Raw genomic sequence first — 19,790 nt, forward strand, 5'->3', positions numbered from 1 at the left:
CCTCGTCTCTCTCAGCTTGTCGACCCACAGTCTCCATCTGTAGCCTTTGACCGCACACCCATTGAGGCGGGTGGAACTGTCTCCTGTGTCCCAGTTGTGGTGGAGAGCGAATGCTCTATTCTAGCCAGCGACCCTCGGTCACCCACAGTCAGCGTCACCCGCACCCCAATGAAGGACTCAATGAGAGTGACAGTTGGCTCCTTCGCCCGTCGCCTCGGCATGCTCCTCCACGGCGACTCTGTAGAAATAGTTGCCCCTACACCCTTTAACACGTTTCCCAACCTCAAGGTGAAGGAGGCGGCAGTGGTGGAGGGAGAGTTAGGCTCCAGTGAGCCCCTTCTCTCCCCTCAGCCATCACAGGTCTCAATTTTTACATTTACATTTTAGTCATTTAGCAGACGCTCTTATCCAGAGCGACTTACAGTTAAGTGAGTGCATACATTTTCATACTGGCCCCCCGTGGGAATCGAACCCACAACCCTGGTGTTGCAAACGCCATGCTCTACCAACTGAGCTACATCCCTGCCGGCCATTCCCTCCCCTACCCTGGACGATGCTGGCTAATTGTGCGCTGCCCCATGGGTCTCCCGGTCGAGGCCGGCTACGACAGAGTCTGGATTTGAACCAGGATCTCTAGTGGCACAGCTAGCACTGCGATGCAGTGCCTTACAGCACTGCGCCACTCGGGAGATGATCCGGCCCTCTCCCCAGAGCGTGACTAGTCATACGCTTCTCATCCAGAGCCCCTTTGTTCTCGTGGGGAGGCCCAGATAGAAGTCGAGGCCGATTTCACTCTGGAGGAAGCCGAAGAGGCCAAGGAGTCTTCACTACACAAGCGCCTGAGTATGAGCTTGATCACCTGCCACGACAGCATCGCCCCATCCCAGACCTTGGCCGAGGTGCACTACGAAAGCCCTGAGTCTCCTCTCCCTGACAACGCTGCTGCTGAACTCCACAAGGACGAATGTGACCACGCGTATGCCCTTCCCTCAATCACCTCTGACCTCGCACAAGCTCTGACCCCAATGGCTGAACCACCCATCCCCACCGTTACCGAGTTAACTGAAGTCACTGTTGCTACGGAGATGCCCAAAGCGGAGGAGAAAGTGGAGGTCCCAACACCAGTGGAGGAGCCAGTGATGCCTGTCACGCAAGAGTCGCCTGTTGTACCATCCCCCACAACCACTGGCCCAAGCCCCAGTGTGAGCCAGCAGCAGCCCCAAACCACTGGGATCCGCTGCCCCACCTTCAACACCAAGAGCCCCAGTCAAATGGTGTTCAAGCCCCAGTGGCTAGGGAAGGGCTTCGGGGCCACAGGGGTGAGGGCCAGAGGGAGAGGAGGCAAGGGGGGCTCGTCCTTTTCACCACACTCCGTCCAGGTTGGAAACAAGAACACAGCCAATGAGAACAAGGGGCAGTCGGTCAAACAGAAGCAGAGCGACAAGGCACTCGTGGCTGAAGGCCGCTCCCGTCTGCAGATGCTCAAGGAGACCAACTCCCCCCGGGAGCAAGCTACACAGATGAAGCTGAAGGTGTCCACCCCAGACAGACAGAGGCTGGGCCAGATGGACCGGAGAGTCCTGACTGTGTCCCTGGACAAGGAGAACCGATAGACTGATGTGGCAGAAGAACATGCACAAACACTAACTGACCAGTGTACAGAATCTTGCAATTTTTCTACATCTTTCTAAAAACAAGCCTTTTTTAAAGTGTACAGCCTTTTTTTTTCAACTGACTTTTTCAAACTGCTAACAAATTATAATTTGTGCACATGATGTTTTTGGAAGTGCCATCGATACGATTTATTGTCTGACAGTTTTTTCTTTAGATTTATTTCAAACGTCCATATCAATGTTTTTTCTATCCTGTCCTTTTATGTAAATAAATAAATAAATAAATAAATGTGCTTTCAATCGGAATGTGTTTCTATGCTTTTAACTGGAAAATGTATGCACTCACTAACTGTAAGTCGCTCTGGATAAGAGCGTCTGCTTAATGACTAAAATGTAAAAATGTAAATGTATGTGTAGTACAGGAGCAGAAACCCCAGTAGGAGTGAAGGAGAGGGGGAATCAGTTGTTTTCCCACTTGTAGTAGAAATCCCAGCTGATGGAGTGAAAGAATGAGACATAGAGTGGTATCAGTCTGTCAAAAGGAGAGGAGGAGGGATCTAATCCTCTGAAGAAGAGTGTAGGAGAAGCAGCTTTCTCTCTCGCTCGCTCTGTCACACGTCTTTCTCTCTCTCTCTTTTGCTCCTGTCCTCTCTCAGTCCCTGACCTGTCACTCAGCCAGCAGAGTGGAAAACACAACACACACTTGCAGCAGTGGATGCTGCTGAGGGGAGAACGGCTCATAATAATGACTGTAACGGAGCGAATGGAATGGCATCAAACACACGGAAACCATTCACCCATTCCGCTCCAGCCATTACCATGAGCCCGTCCTCCCCAATTAAGGTGCCACCAACCTCCTGTGACTTGCAGTCACAATCACATTCTAGTAGACTTTGCTTTCACCTCACTTTCTCAATTTACCTCTCTCTGTCTGCTTCTACCATTCTCTGTTTTTTTCTCACCCTCTTCTCTCGCCAAGGCAACGACAGACTCCATGGATTTTCCTTGTGGCCAATCAGAGACTATGCAGGCCTTTTATGCTGCTTTGAACAGTTTATTAATTCCTTTACTCACCACAGGGATTGATTACTCACAGATGGCAGAGAAAACACAGAGGAGGGGGGTCAGAGGGTAATTGTCAGAGAGTAAGAAATAGAGCGACAGACAGAGAAGAAAACTGAGCAGGAGAGAACTGAATTGAATGTAGAGAAAGGTGGCGAGAGCACAAAGAGGAAGCAGAAAATAGGGTGACAAAGACAGATTTAGAGAGTGAGATTAACAACCGTGTGTATGAGATACGGAGCCAGTGAACATCTGTAATATGACACACACTCACACACAACCTCTTCATGTGGCAGGCAAAAGCAACAGGTGGTATGACAGACTCAGCACTCGATTCAATGTGAACATGACGGTGGGAGAGAGAAAAATAATGAAAGAGGGAGCCACCAGGTGGAAGTGCTTGTGTCAGTTGATTGTGCTGACTAATGTTGGACAATTCTATGAGGTCATACGTGCACACACACACACACACACACACACACACACACACACAAACACAAACATATATACAAAACAATTAAGCGTCTCCCTTTCTTTCTTACTTCCATCCCCTCTCTCCCCTCCACTCTCCCCTCCACCTATGCAGAAAAAAAGGGAAACACTGTTTGTGATAAACAGAAGGAAAAGTTTATCCTGAGAGAGGTAGAAAGACAGAAAGAGAGAGTGATAACAGAGATGTTGTAATGGAGTCTAAAGAAGCCCATTAGACTAAACTAATGATGCATGTCTCCTCCACAGAGAGAGAAATAGAACCAGCGTTGATTTGTAATGAATATTCATTAGCAACTGTTTGGCCCCGTTTGTAGAGGAGAAGTGTGTGTGTGTTTACGTGTGCATGTGTTTGGCTTTGCTCTTGTCAGGTTTGTGGTAGCTTCTGCTGAGTGAGTGATCTCATCTGTTGGCAGGTGAGCGCAGAACAACTTATAGCATATTATGTACAGTAGGAAGACAAGGGCAAACGTTCGGACGTGTTAGGGCCTTGCGTCGCTGGCAACAGCTTCGGTCCTGCCCATTAAGGGGATAGAAAAGGGAATCTCTAATTGAAATCCATTTCATTTTAGTGCTGCGTTAAATGGTTTAGAATAATATTTTCATAATCATGTTGAGTTGAAGCCTGACATGTGATGTGCAAGTTACCAAGTCAAATGTCAAAATAAATCACTTTTACCACTTATTTCAAGCTATTAAGCCAAGGTGGTGAAATGCTAATGCAATACAGCATTTGCATGCTTACGGGTGTCCTGTGCCACTGTAAAAACATACAAATTTGGTGGGTTTGTATCTAGTGTGAGTGGGAACATGACCACAGGTGTTTTTTGCTTTGGTTCTTCTCCACTGCAGTGGCTAGGACTGTAAATAACTTGTGCACATTAGCTGATAAAATAGCCAGCCAAGCATGAAATTGGCTGCTAAGTACTACTAATATAGTAGCTAATATCGACGAGGCAAAGATTATTTGCATCTCTGTAATTTATTTGAGATAAACTAAAAAGAGGAACTTTCGTCAAGTGTTGTGCATGTTATGTATACCTAGCAATAGCTATCTTGAGGCAAGGCAGAAGCAGTGGCACTCTTCATCAGCAGAAATCAGATATATTGTTGAGAAAACAACATCACCACTTTGTGTGCAGTTCAAAGACCTGAGCCAGCTAGTTGTCATCGATAACAGATCAGGTTTGAATAACCCAAACATGTGTTTTACGGTCGGGACGGACTGCATGACCAAAAGTGAGTGACTGACTCAAGCTACATGACAACTTTCAAGCAACCTATAGCCAGCCATCTAGCTAGCTAACTATTTTCCAATCAAGGCATTCGTTTGATAGCCTATCTAAGATATAATATAGCTAGATATAATTTCTCAAGTTGAAGTTGGATATAAAAGTGCTGTAGCAAAGGATCTACTATACAGACAGTTGAGATTGCATGAATACGTTTTAAACCAAAAAATGTAGCATCTTAATTTGAACCAAAATGTATGTAAATGAATGGGTTTTCCCAGAGCCATGTATTTAGAGAGTTGGGACTTTGAGGTTTCTGCATTTCGATGCATTTACATGACACTACAAAATGATATTGCCCATAACCCCATAACCATTACATGGAGAATATTTAAACAATGCAAGCATTATAAAATAATTTATAGTTTGAATGTGGAACCCTTACGCACACGGGCGGCAGGTAGCCTATCGGTTAAGAGCGTTGGGCCAGTATCCGAAAAGTTGATGGTTTGAATCCCTGAACCGGCAAGGTGAAAAAATCTGCCTTTGAGCAAGGCAGTTAACCCCCAACAACAACTGCTCCCTGGGCACCGATGACATGGACGTTGATTAAGGAAGCCCCCCGCACCTCTCCGATTCGGAGGGGTTGGGTTAAATGCGGAAGACACATTTTGGTTCAATGCATTCAGTTGTGCAACTGACTAGGTATTCCCTTTCCCTGTACACCACTGAAATGTAAACTGTGACCATAAGCAGCAGTGTGAACCAAAGACATTGCGTGAGGCTGCGCTTGTACACAGAGCATCTGCACTTGTACACAGGGAGTTTGCTTCACTTTCCTGCAATGTGGTAGCTGCATAACAATTAGCCTGTTTGTTTGTTTCTCTCTGCAAATGCTAATGTATATGCTAACTGCTAAATAGACTCTAGGGCAGAGATGGGCAACTTTGATGGGGGTGGGGGCCACAAAAAAACGGAACTCATCATGAGGGCCGCAGTGGCCCCCTCGTGTCAGTGAAGATAAACAATTATCGTGAATTTCCTGCAATTCTGCAAATTTTGCCATGGGCGTAGAGAAAATGTTGCAGTTTTAAAGCAAATTTGCTGCAACTCCATACATTTTGCCATGGGGCGGAGAGAACATAATGCAATTTTCTAACTCATTTTATGCAATTCTACTCATTTTGCCATGGGGCGGAGGCAAATGTTTGCAGTTTTTATTATGATAACTGATAATCAATGGGCCCCACCCCGGTCGGTAATTCGACCATGCTTACTACAAGTTTAGATAGCTGGTTGCTAGACTAATTGACCAATCTAAAAACATTTTGCTGGCAGGGGCTAATTGAGTGACTGCTGATGCACAACCAAATTTCTAAATTGCACCTAGTGTATTCTATTATTATAACTCTCAACAGTAAGTTGAGACCCCGACTGAGTTCCATTTTCATTTCTGTATTGGTCCGCAGGCCTACAAAAGGGGGGACGCCAGTTGCCCATCCCTACTTTAGGGGGTCACCAAACACATAGACCCTAGATGCTGTCAATTGCCCAATTTATAGGCATGCACAATTTAGGGATCTTTTTTAACAACAAGATATTGGGCTCCAAAGGGATAACTTGAATTTATGACTCAAATAGCTGAGTCTACTTTTAAGGCCTGACACAGTGTGGCGAGTGATTTAGGAGTCAGGCGCAGAGGGTAAATCACAGAATAACAGGTTTATTCCGTAACACAGCGGTACGCAGCAATGCGTCAAACACTCCAGCAGTTGGCAAAGCCAATAAAGCGCTACACCTCCTTTACCGTGGATGGAGTCGGCCAATTACGCACGGCTGAAATGCGATCTCCCTCCATCTCCACACCTGAGGTGGTGATGCGGTATCCGAGGAAGGAGACGGACTGATGGAAAAACAGACACTTTTCTGCCTTGGCATAAAGGTCATGTTCCAACAATTGGCCCAGCACTTTGCGAACCAGGGACACATGCTCGACGTGCGTAGCGGAATACACCAGAATGTCATCGATGTAGACCACTACACCGCGACCAAGCATGTCCCGAAACACCTCGTTCACAAAGGACTGGAAGACTTATGGAGCATTCATCAAACCGTATGGCATCACCAGGAATTCGTAATGCCCCGTGGTTGTGCTGAATGCTGTCTTCCACTCGTCCCCTTCTCGGACATGCACCAGGTTGTACGCACTCCGGAAATCAAATTTTGTGAAGAAGCACGCCCCATGCATTGACTCGATTACAGGTGGAATGAGGGGTAGAGGATAACTATAACAAATTGTCCCCTTGTTAAGTGCTCAGTAATCAATGCAAGGGCGCAGACCTCCGTCTTTCTTCTTCACAAAAAATAAACTTGAGGAGGCGGGCGAAGTGGAGGGATGTATGAACCACTGACGCAGGGACTTGGAGACGTATGTCTCCATCGCCTCCATTTCAGCCTATGACAGGGGATATACATGATTCCTGGGAGGCACAGCGTCTACCCGGAGGTTTATTGCGCAATCCCCGCCCGATGAGGTGGTAATTTGGTCGCCTGCGTTTTGGAAAACACGTGCGCCAAATCGAGGTATTCAGGGGGAATGCGCACGGTGGAGGTAGTGTCTGGACTTTCCACCGTGGTTGCACCAACGGAAACAGCTAGACACCTACCCGCGACCACCCCGTGAGAACCCTCTGTGGCCATGAAAAGGTGGGGTTGTGTAGTGCTAACCAGGGAAGAACCAACACAACAGGGAAATCAGGAGACTCAATAATAAAAAAGGTGACTTGCTCTCTATGGGTCTCTTGCGTAACCATTGTGACTGGTGCTGTAACTTCCCTAACGAACCCTGACCCTAATGGTCGACTGTCAAGTGCTTTGATGGGAAGTGGTATGGATAGGGGAACCAACGGAATACTTAGACTATGAGCTAACGACCTGTCCATAAATTTCCCAGCTGTGCCTGAATCGACCAGCGCCTTACACTGGGAAACTACTGTGTAATCAGGGAAGGTGACTTTTATGGTGCGGTCCGCAGCAGAGGGCTCTGAACGAGTGTGGGTTTGTGCTACCTGGGGTGACGCGAGAGTGCCCTGCCTGCCGCCTCCAGACCCGGAAGAACCCTGACGACAGCGTGCAGTAGAATGTCCTCTCCTGCCACAAGCGTGACACTGGAGCTGTCGTCCTCTGTTCTCCTGGATCGCTGCACCACCCAGCTCCATCGGAACTGAATCCGGGTTGAAAGGGGGTGAAACAGGCAGGCCCCTTCCAGAACGTCCTCTCGCAGCTAGCAGGTTTTCCAACCGGATGGCCATGTCCACCAGCTGGTCGAAAGTCAACATGGCATCCCGGCAGGCTAACTCCCTTCGGACGTCCTCTCGCAGGCTGCACCGGAATCTGTTGATGAGGGCCCGCTCGTTCCACCCGGACCCAGCTGCTAGAGTACGAAACTCCAGGGCAAAGTCCTGCGCGGTCCTCGTCCCCTGCCTCAGTTGGACCAGCCGCTCACCCGCCTCTCTTCCTTTGGGTGGGTGATCGGTTACTGCCCGGAAGAGGTGAGCGAACTCCTCATAGTTGAACTCCTTCACTCCAGACCGCGTTGGCCCACTCCAGGGCTTTCCCAGAGAGGCAGGAGACGAGGGCGGACACCTTCTCCCACTCCAATGGAGCCGGGCTGATGGTTGAGAAGTAGAGCTCCAGCTGCAGGAGGAATCCCTGGCAGCTGTCCCGTCATAATCCCTCGGTCGGGACAGATGAATCCCTCTGGGTGATAGGGTGTAGGTGGCTGGATCCGGTCGCTCAGCTGGTCCCGAAGGGTCGGGTCCTCTCCTCTCCAGGCGTTGGACGACCTGGAGAACCCGATCCATCGCTTCTCCCAAGCTGGCTAGCATAGTAGAATGCTCCCGGACCCGCGCCACGACTCCAGGCATGTTCTCCTCTCCTGCTGACACCATGTCGTGGTGTGTGATTCTGTGGCGAGTGATTTAGAAGGAGTCAGGCGCAGAAGGGTAAATCACAGAATAACAGGTTTATTCCGTAACACAGCGGTACGCAGCAATGCGTCAAACACTCCAGTGCGGAAATACGGCGCACTGGAAAACAACAAGGCACACAGGTGAATATCCCAGTGATAGAAAATACAAAGAGCTCCACCGAGCTAATCTAACCTCCACAATAAACAATCACACACAAAGACAAGGGGGCAGAGGGAACACTTATACAGGTTCTGATGAGGGGATATGAACCAGGTGTGTGTAATAAACAAGACAAAACAAATGAAATGATGAGATGAGGAGCGGCAGTGGCTAGAAGGCCGGTGACGACGAATGCCGAAGCCTGCCCGAACAAGGAGAGGAGGCAGCTTCGGAGGAAGTCGTGACACACAGACAAGAAAACAGGTTGGAATCTGTAGATTATAATCCAGACTAGAGCAAGATTAGGAAAGTAATCTGCTCATCTGCATAAAAAAGGAGGACAGTCAAATGAGAGTATGTTATAGGTTAGCGAGAGAGGAAGGAGAACAGGAGAGTGAGAGGAAGTGAGAGGAGCGGAGACAGGGGTAGTGAAAGGAACTATCTGAAAAAAAGATGATGCTGCCAAAGATAACAATACACTAACACAGAGGTGGCAACCCTGGTCCCAGATAGCTACAGGGTGTGCAGGCTCCTGTTCCAGCCCTACACTAACGCACTCCTGATGAGCAGCTGGTTGGTGTAATCCGGTGTGTTAGTGCAGGGCTGGAACAACATGTAGTTGAATTGTAGGACTCTGATCACACTAAACTAAGTCTCTGGTCACATCTAGTGGTTCAGATGTTGTATTACAGCTGAGACACACCAACATATCCTCAGTTCAATTCTACCATTCAGTTGGTTCCTTCTGAATAAAGTAAGTCGGATTTTAATGCAGATGCTTCCCAAGTTATGTGTGCGGCTCAGTTGGTAAGTGCATGGGGCAAGCACTGCCAAGGTCATGGGTTCAATTCTCGCAGGGATCACGTACACATACTAAAATTATATGCAGTTGCTCCTGTACTGTAAGTTGTTTTGCTTTTGTTAAGTGTCTGCCAAGTGGGCATTCCTGTAGATCTGATGATTGGATAGATATAAACAATATGGTAATATCATAATCTTGCCTTCTGATTGGCCGGGTAAAAAAGGTTGCCATGTTGTACCCACCTATCCAATCTCTCAGATTTACAGGAATGGCTAGGAATAAGGGTCTGCTCCCCAGGCGCCGATGACATGGATGTCGATAAAGTCAGCCCCCCGCACCGCTCTGATTCAGAGAGGTTGGGTTAAATGCAGAAGACACATTTTGGTTGAATGCATTCGGTTGTGCAACTGACTAGGTATCCCCACTCTCCCTTTCCTTTTCTTTTTAGGCCAGGGGTTGATCTGGAATTCAGCACTGGGGGGGCATATTCATTACGATGATTCTGTTGCAAAAAAAAAATTTCAATGGAAGCAAACACAACGAAACGGGGAGGGACCTACCTGAATTTGTCCAATAGAAACATGCTTTTTTTGTTGCAAAAACACAACTGTTTGCAACTGTTTGGACCAATGATTACAACCATAGTGAATGTCATGTACTGACCCATTGATACCAACAGAGGGCAGCCTACCCATGGTAGAGCCAGGTGGCGTCACCTCTCATTCATTTACATTTTTAGTCATTTAGCAGACGCTCTTATCCAGAGCGACTTACAGTTAGTGAGTGCATACATATTTCATACTGGCCCCCCATGGGAATCGAACCCACAACCCTGGCGTTGCAAATGCCATGCTCTATCAACTGAGCTATACGCCATACCCACTAAAAGACAGTGTTGGACCACAAAGAAAAAGTGCATCCATAAACTCATCTCATTACAGGGCCCGTATTCACAAAGCACCTCAGAAAAGGTCCTAGGTCCTAAGACAAAAAAAGGTCCCAGCTCAGAGTAGGTTTTAGGATGTTGTTAAGATACTGCCCAGACAAACGCTGAGCCAGGAGTAAAATCAACTCATAAAAGTTTATCTCAGCTGGTAATCACAACAATTTGAGGTTTCGCAAAGGAACGATAGTGAGGTTGGGTTAAATGCGGAAGACACATTATTACCCATCATTGACATTGTTGCAAATGATGGGTAATAACCAATCGCGATGAGGCATCGCCAGCTGTGAACTATATAGCACGCTTCAGACAACCACTGTGAATGTGACTGTCCATTAAATGTTTCAATGGTAAAAAGTTGGAGGTAATTTTTGCTTGACACAATCACTTTGCTTACTCTTAATTATTGCCTAGTATGTATGTTGGCATGCATGACCCTTTTTATTTTAGATTTTTTAGAAATGTCTGATATTTTGAATAATGTTTTATTATATTACTGTTATATCAACACACTCGTCACTCCCGTTCAACAACTCTAAATAGCTTTTGGCACAGTAGGCATCAAGTTACTTGCCGATAATATTGCATAAAAAGTTTGAAAGGTCACTCAGTGAGGGTCCGGCGTTGGGTTTCTACTAAGATAACATATGGAATTATTTTAAGATAGTCAAACCAAGGATAATTGTTCTATTATTTGATTTGGAATTTTAGCACGCCTGTAGGTATCCCAAAAATATATACAAACAATATATAAATTTTTTGGGGGGATGAAACATTGAATTTGGCTGCTATTATCCCATAGAAATTCTTTGAATAACAACCCACTGGGCAAACACTGGTTGAATCAACATTGTTTCCACGTCATTTCAACCAAAAAAATCTATATGATGATGTTGAATCAACATGGAAAACTGATTGAAAAATAAAATAAAAAATAAAGGTAAGGGAATTTCATCTTTTATTCACCCCAACCTTTTACCAAAGTCCAAAGACATGGTGAATTATTTTGTTGATTTCATGTTGAATTCACATTAGTTGACAACTCAGTGCCCAGTGGTAAATTCATACATGGCAAAACAGATAGTAAAAACATTTATGAAAAGGAAGAATGTTTTGAAGTGTCTGTCCTATGTCTGAGAGATATAGGACAGACACATATAACGCCAGGGTAGTGGGTTTTATTCACGGGACCACCCATATGTAAAATGTTTGCATGCTTGACTGTAAGTCGCTTTGCATAAAAGCGTCTGCTAAATGGCATATAATTATACAAGAAAGCTCATAAATAGTTAAAAAAACAAACATATTTAACCCCTTTTTTATTTGCATAAAACTACTTCCATAAAACATTTTTACCGCTACCTTCAGATGAGTCCCGTGACACTTGTAGGGGTCGTAGAGCAAAATGGAGAACACGTGTTCGTGAGAGTCTCCGCTCTCCATACTGGGGTTATATTAGTTTGTAGCCCAAACTGTTCAGAGCCATTTTTGGGATGTCTCTTGGTCTTATATCCTGGACACCCACATGAGTGACCCATACACCAAAAATAAGTTCCCATCTCTTTTATGGACCTGCTGTGAGTATGCAGCCTAAACAGAGAAATAAATGCGGTCAGAGACCTACTTGAGCAGCACCGCCCCCTCAAGATTCTGAGCCTGCCTGGCAGGGTTGGTCCTAAAAAGCCAGAGCCCCCTGATTGGAGAGCATTATATAAAAGGAAATTCTCAAAGCTGCTAATGAGAACCTTGATGACCTTGTACCTAGCTGGTGGGGATTCCGGTGGGGTACCCCCACCAAGGTAGTGGCAGTGCTGGCAACACTGGCTGCAGTAACCCATGGGGAGGGGGTCACACTCGGACAATCAGAGAGGGGGTTTATCATTGTGGCCCAAGTGGCACAAAATAATCAAAGGTCTGACTGCACGGAGATGCTTGGGAAAAATTGTTACAACAGGGAACCAGAGTGTTTGTGTCTCAGGTGAAGAGGGTGGATCTGATCTCCATCACCTAGGACTTGACATAGATTAAGTAGATTAATCAAATCTGACATTGTTGTCAATTTCTGCTCAATCTTGCATGCTCTCTCAATCAGCTGTAACTGTATGTGCACTCGTGAATCAGGTCCTTTCTTGAGTTGGGCTCTGGGATATAACAACCGTTGAGTATCTGATTTTATGGTGGATTGTGGAGGGGGGGTTGAGTATGTTGGAGTATGTGAGTATGTGCGTGTGTGTTTGTCTGGCATCTGTTGTGGAGGGGTGGGGGGTGGACCACGGTAGCTATTTGCTAGGATAATAATTGTTTGTCAATAAATTAAATGTAATACAATGGCAATCCAGGTTATATGTTAAAATCCTAGGCATGAACAGCCGACATTATTACGCATATTAATTGATAATGATGGAAAATAAGATATGCAAGATATTTGAATAGATATATAGATATATATATATATATATTTAAATAGTTATATATAGAGGTGACAGCATTGGAAATGCTTTTGGCGGTTAATCTGCTTCTGTGTTGTGGGTGGCACTGTGTGCTGTTTTTTCGAAGGATGGGTCCTGGGCTCTCGGGGCCCTAGGGATCCGGAGGGATGTGGGTGGGATGCCGATCACTGGGATGACGGCTCAACTTGGGATGGGGAGGGGCTTTAGCGGGGGAATTAGTGGAAAACAATTGAAGGGATACTTAGTAGCAATGCAAATATCACGGTACAGCTATATGGACACTCAATCATTACGGTATTTTTTATTGGTAAATGTACAAACATTTATAATGATAAATAGACTTGAAATGTATATCTCATTATCCTGTATGGTGAAATAAGTATAGCCAGTTATAATTGTAATGGCTTGGCTGATAATAACAAAAGAAGAACAATATTTACATGGCTCAAAGAGAAGGAATATAATATCTATTGTTTACAGGAAACTCATTCAACAATTCTAGATGAAGCTGCGTGGAAAAAGGAATGGGGGGGGGGGGGGGGGGGGGGGGGGCGAGATATACTTCTCCCATGGGCAAAGAAATTCAAAAGGGGTGATGATATTAATTAATAGTAATTTCGATCCGAATGTGCAAATTGTCCAAATAGATACGCAAGGTAGATGGATTATTTTAAATATGTTATTGGACAATAAACAGCTATGGCTCATTAACTTTTACAGACCAAATAATGATGATCCAAACTTCTTTGACAATATTTATAATAAATGATCAACCCTGCAAGCAATTCAAGACAATATTATTATGGTGGGGGATTATAATACTGTTTTAAATAGCTCAATGGACCATAAAGGAAATCACACCACAAACAATCCCCCACATGCTCTTAAGAAAATCGTGAATGTCATGGATACATTAGAACTAGTAAATATATGGAGGCTTAAATATCCTGATCTAGTGAGAAATACATGGCAGAGACTCAATCAAGCTAGTCGTCTTGCCTTCTTTCTTATCTCTTTCTCGTTGGCTCCAAAAGTTAAAAAAGTGTTGATAGGGGACAGAATGCGGTCGGACCATCATATATTTGGCATATACATTACTCTTACTGAATTTCCACGTGGGCGAGGATATTGGAAATTTAATCAAAGCCTATTGGATGATCATTTATTTTTAACTAGGACAAAGGAATTTATAACTGACTTTTTCCGACATAACATAGGTACAGCAAATCCCCTTATTGTACAGCAAATCCCCTTTAAATGTGCCTTTAGAGGCCATGCAATTCAGTACTCATCTCGAAAACAAAAGCAATTTAGGTCAAAAGAGTTTATACTAACAAAGGAAATAGGTCTAACAGAACAGATAGATGGAACTAAAAACTGTAACATAGAGGCTCAGAATAAATTAGAGGAAAAACAAAAAGAAATGGAGAAACTTATTCAAGAAAGATCAAGTGTAATATATTATAAAAAATAAAGCAAACTGGATGGAATATGGGGAAAAATGCACCAAATTATTTTTTAATCTTCAACATAGGAATGCTACCAAAAATAATTTAATGAAACTGGTTACAATTGACGGAGTAACCCATGATTCACTAAATGATATTTTGAAGGAGGAAACAAAGTACTTTAAGCATATGTTTTTGTTTCTGTCGCCTCCATCTCCTCTAACTGAAGCTAATTGTAGAGAGTTTTTTTCTATTGATAATGTAAAATTAACAGCAATACAGAAAGACTCATGTGAAGGTGAAATTACAGAGGAGGAACTTCTGGATGCATTTCAATTTTGGTGAATCTCTTATAAAATGGGTCAAAATCATGTATAGTAACCCTAGGTGTAAAACAGTAAATAATGGCTATTTCTCAGAAAGTTTTAAACTGTCAAGAGGAGTGAAACAAGGTTGTCCACTATCGGCATATCTATTTATTGTGGCCATCGCGATGTTAGCTATTAAAATCAGATACTACAATAATATCAGGGGATTAGAAATACAGGGCTTAAAAACAAAGGTGTCATTGTACGCTGATGATTCATGTTTTCTTTTAAATCCACAACTAGAATCACTCCACAGCCTCATAGAGGATCTAGATACATTTTCTAACCTCTCTGGATTACAACCAAATTATGACAAATGTACTATATTACGTATTGGATCAATAAAAAATAAAAAAATTACATTACCATGTAGTTTACCAATAAAATGGTCTGATGGTGATGTGGATATACTCGGAATACATATCCCAAAGGAAATAAATGATCTCACTTCAATAAATTATAATAGAAAGTTAGCAAAAATAGATAAGATCTTGCTACCACGGAAAGGTAAATACCTGTCAATTTGTGTAAAAATCACCCTGATTAACTCTTTAATATTATTCCAGTTTACCTATTTACTTATGGTCTTGCCTACGCCTAGCGAACAGTTTTTTTAATTAATGAGAAAAAAATATTCAATTTTATTTGGAACGGCAAGCCAGACAAAATTAAACGGGCCTATTTATATAATGAATATGAATTCGGAGGACAGAAATTATTAAATATTAAACCATTAGATCTATCACTAAAAGCTTCAGTCATACAAAAGTTATACTTAAATCCGAACTGGTTCTCTAGCAAATTAGTAAGATTGTCTCACCCAATGTTCAAGAATGGCCTTTTTCCCTTTATTCAAATTACAACCACTCACTATTTCAGTTATTTGAAAAGGAAATCATCTCCCAGATATCACTATTTCTAAAACAAGCCATAGAAAGTTGGTTGCAATTTCAATTTAATCCTCCAGAAACGACAGAACAAATAATGCAACAAATATTGTGGTTAAACTCAAATATACTAATTGACAAAAAAACTTTTTTTTTGACAAAATGTTTAAAAAAGGTATAATCTTTGTAAATGATATCATCGGTAGGAATGGTGGAGTTATGTCGCACATGCAGCTAACAAAAACATATGGAAATGTCTGCTCTACCCAAAATTACAACCAAATAATTGCAGCCTTACCGCAAAAATGGAAGAGGAAAGTGGAAGGGGGAGAAAGTAAGGAACTTGTCTGTCGGCCTTGCATTAAAGAACATAATTGGTTAAGGAAAACTGTGATAAATAAAAAAGTACATCAGTTTCATTTAAGGACCAAAGGATTGACAGCCGTCCCATATAGATTGCAAAATAGTTGGGAAGAGATTTTTGACGTAACGATCCCATGGAATAGTGTTTATGAACTGATACGCAAAACGACACTGGATTCAAAACTTAGAATATTTAAATTTAAATTATGTAGGCACGCTGTGTCCATAATAAGTGTATAGGTTGTAGGTTGGGAGCTTTTGTGAAGGAGCACATTTAGAAAGATGGACATCATGAAAATGATCGGAGCGGTTGAGAGTAGAAGAAGTTCAGGAGAAAGAACAAACAAAATGTAATTATTGTAAAATTGACTATGTCCATGAAATGTAGATAGTAAGTATAAGCTGGAAGTAGAGGCCTAAGCATTGTTGTTCACTAGTTTACTCCAAGTAGGGAAAGGGTGGCGGGGTTGCAAAGTAATAAATATAAATATATATTAATTTTTTTAAGGATATTTATGTGTATGTACGTATGTATGTGATTATGTATGTGTGTGTGTGTGTGTGTATGGGAGTATATGTGTGTGTATGTATATATGTATATATATATGTATATGTGTGTATATATGTACAGTGGGGAGAACAAGTATTTCATGCAAAAAATGCAAATTAATTACTTAAAAATCATACAATGTGATTTTCTGGATTTTTGTTTTAGATTCCGTCTCTCACAGTTGAAGTGTACCTATGATAAAAATGACAGACCTCTACATGCTTTGTAAGTAGGAAAACCTGCAAAATCGGCAGTGTATCAATAACTTGTTCTCCCCACTGTATATGTATATATACAAACAAGAAACATGGGGAATTGGAAGTGATGCAGACAATCACAAGTTACAATCTATCTGCAATATTAAGCTGATCTATCCCCCCCCCCCCCAATTTTTTTATTTAAATTTCAACAAAAAATACACTCACTACCTAGTTCCAAACTGCTTTTGGAAGCAACGTCAGCATAAGAACTGTTCGTCGGGAGTTTCATGAAATGGGTTTCCATGGCCGAGCAGCCGCACACAAGCCTAAGATCACCATGCGTCGGCTGGAGTGGTGTAAAGCTTGCCGCCATTGGACTCTGGAGCAGTGGAAACGCGTTCTCTGGAGTGATGAATCACGCTTCACCATCTGGCAGTCCAACGGACGAATCTAGGAGAACGCTACCTGCCTGAATGCATAGTGCCAACTGTAAAGTTTGGTGGAGGAGGAATAATGGTCTTGGGCTGTTTTTTATGGTTCGGGCTAGGCCCCTTCGTTCCAGTGAAGGGGAATCTTAATGCTACAGCATACAATGACATTCTAGACGATTCTGTGCTTCCAACTTTGTGGCAACAGTTTGGGGAAGGCTCCGTATCAGCATGAAAATGCCCCCGTGCACAAAGCGAGGTCAATACAGAAATGATTTGTCGAGATCGGTGTGGAAGAACTTGACTGGCCTGACCTCAACCCCATCGAACACCTTTGGGATGAATTGGAACGCCGACTGCGAGCCAGGCCTAATCACCCAACATCAGTGCCCGACCTCACTAATGCTCTTGTGGGTGAATGGAAGCAAGTCCCCGCAGCAATGTTCCAACATCTAGTGGAAAGCCTTGCCAGAAGAGTGGAGGCTGTTATAGCAGCAAAGGGGGGACCAACTCCATATTAATGCCCATGATTTTGAAATGAGATGTTTGACGAGCAGGTATCCACAAAGCATCTCAGAAAAGGTCCTAGGAATCCTGTTAAAACCTGTTTTAAGACACTGCCCAGACAAAGTCTGAGCCAGGAGTAAAATCAACTCATAAAAGTTTATCTCAGCTGGTAATCACGACAGTTTAAGGTACCGCAAAGGAAAAATAGTGATGACGCTCATTGACATTGTGACCATGTGACTGTCAAATATTGCAATCGTAAAACGTTTGATATTATTTTCGCCTGATACGATCATTTTAGTTACTCTTAATTCTTTGCTAATATGTTTACGTGCATTTATGACCAATTTTGTACTCTGAGACGGGCCGTATCCACAAAGGGTCTCAGAGTAGGAAATTGGTCGTAAGCGCTTAGAATAGAGACATTTTACTCCTACTCTTATGGGTAAAAATAAAAGCTATGCATGAAGCCTCTTTAGTCATAAGAATCACACCTAGTCGACAGATATTCAAGACACCTCATGAGCTGCACTAACCAGTTGCCAAGAGTTACCAGCAGGTATCTTGATAATAGAAAAATGCAGTGAGTCAGTGGTTCCTGCGCCACATGCAATTGCTTTGGAGTTATATTTCAATATGATCAATCCATAAATAATCTAGACCTACATGCAACAGTAACTCTTGTGCCTTGGACAATGATTTCACAAGGCTTATTTCACATGATATGCCTAAATACTTATAACCACTAGGCTAATAATTAAACCTGATAAACCTGTTTTTCTTTAGATTATTTAACCTTTTGACATGTAAATTCTAAATATTAATAATGGCCCTTACAGCGTGAGTTCCTTTTGCACGTGGTACCAGAATTCTATGCTGCTGTTCTAGAATTTAATTGTTGCATTTTGCCGCTATTTTCTGCACCCCTCACTGCATCAAGACCGCATTTTCTGCTTCATATTAGGCTTTATAAAACTGTCTTTTTTTAACCACTCAATCTCTTATCCTTTTTGCCTATAGCAGTAGCAGTGAGTATCTATAGTATTATTATAACTATTATTATCATCTATATTACATGTATTATTATCTGAAAGAGGCTTTGGTATTAGCCTGTCTGAGGAGCTGCGCGTGTGAGACAGTGTGGGAAACCTGAGGTGCAATAGTGGCTAACAAACAAAGTGAGAGCGGGGTATGAGCATATATTACATATGTCGACCATGGTTAAGGGAAATGCAGGCATCCAAAATACTTTTTGTAAAAAAAAAAAATTAATTAAATGTATTCTCCCCTGGAAAAACTAGGCTACAGCGGTGCCTACATTTTATCATAATGTAAATGTATTATCACCACTGGACATGTAGCCTACAGATGACTGCCTCGTCGCCAAGCGAGGAAGATATTTTGCAATCATCAAATGCGATGAGTATTATGGCTTGGATAGGTTTTAGCCTGGTTGGGGCCAAGGAGAGTGAGAACAGGGTGGATCAAGTCATGTAAACAACAAAGTGAGGTAGTTTGTGCGCATGATCAGATTGAATGGTGTGTGTGTGTAATCAGCTATTTTGTGTGCAGAGACCATGGCACGAGTGAGGCGAGGTTGTAGATGTGGTAAACGTGGTTACATTTGTATAAACTTCAAGTATTACTGACTACAAACCTCCCTAAAATGGTTTCACCCAAATCTGTCAAGCCAGTTTAGCTTTCGCACTACGGCTAGGCTAAGCATTAGGTTTGTATTTGAAGTGGTAATCTGTGAGGTGTTAACATTTTATTTGTTTTGTGATTCGTCACAAACTGTAAATGACTTGTCAAGTCATGTGCTCCGGTTCTTGTATACACTGTAACAAGCACAGCGAAGAATTGTACAAATCTGAAAAGTGCCCAAACTATGTTGATCTTATTTGGGCAACGGGTGCAGTCATCTTTGACTTTGTTTTTTTTGCTTCTTATAGTGAATGGCATTCTGGGATTAGGGTGTTTTGTCAAACATACATTTTTGCGTCGTAACCGACTTCAGTGGGCAAATGCTCACATTCGATGGCCACTGGAGAAGTGTGCTCTTCACGGGTGAATCCCGGTTTCAACTGTACCAGGCAGATGGCAGACAGCATGTATGGTGTTGTGTGGGCGAGCGGTTTGCTGATGTCAACGTTGTGAACAGAGTGCCCCATGGTGTCATTGGGGTTATGGTATGGGCAGGCATATGCTACGGTCAACGAACACAATTGCATTTTATCGATGGCAATTTGAATGCACATACCGTGACGAGATCCTAGGCCCATTGTCGTGCCATTAATCTGCCGCCATCACCTCATGTT

The 19,790-nt window shown here is 43.2% G+C and overlaps 1 protein-coding gene and 1 pseudogene across 2 annotated transcripts in view; one reads left to right on the forward strand and one right to left on the reverse strand.

Moving 5' to 3' along the window:
- Positions 1 to 19,790, reverse strand: part of LOC311110835 (A-type potassium channel modulatory protein KCNIP2-like) — a gene marked incomplete at both ends in the record, with an annotated part of 225,235 nt that overhangs the window by 100,817 nt on the left and 104,628 nt on the right. The gene's annotated exons all lie outside the window — the stretch shown is intronic.
- Positions 10 to 1,613, forward strand: LOC311110834 (annotated as a pseudogene). Its single transcript has 2 exons — positions 10 to 360; positions 679 to 1,613. The product of its transcript is annotated as an uncharacterized misc_RNA (transcript).

This window comes from Coregonus lavaretus, assembly GCF_964263955.1.
Source record: "Coregonus lavaretus genome assembly, chromosome: 36".
Classification (NCBI taxonomy): Eukaryota; Metazoa; Chordata; class Actinopteri; order Salmoniformes; family Salmonidae; genus Coregonus; species Coregonus lavaretus.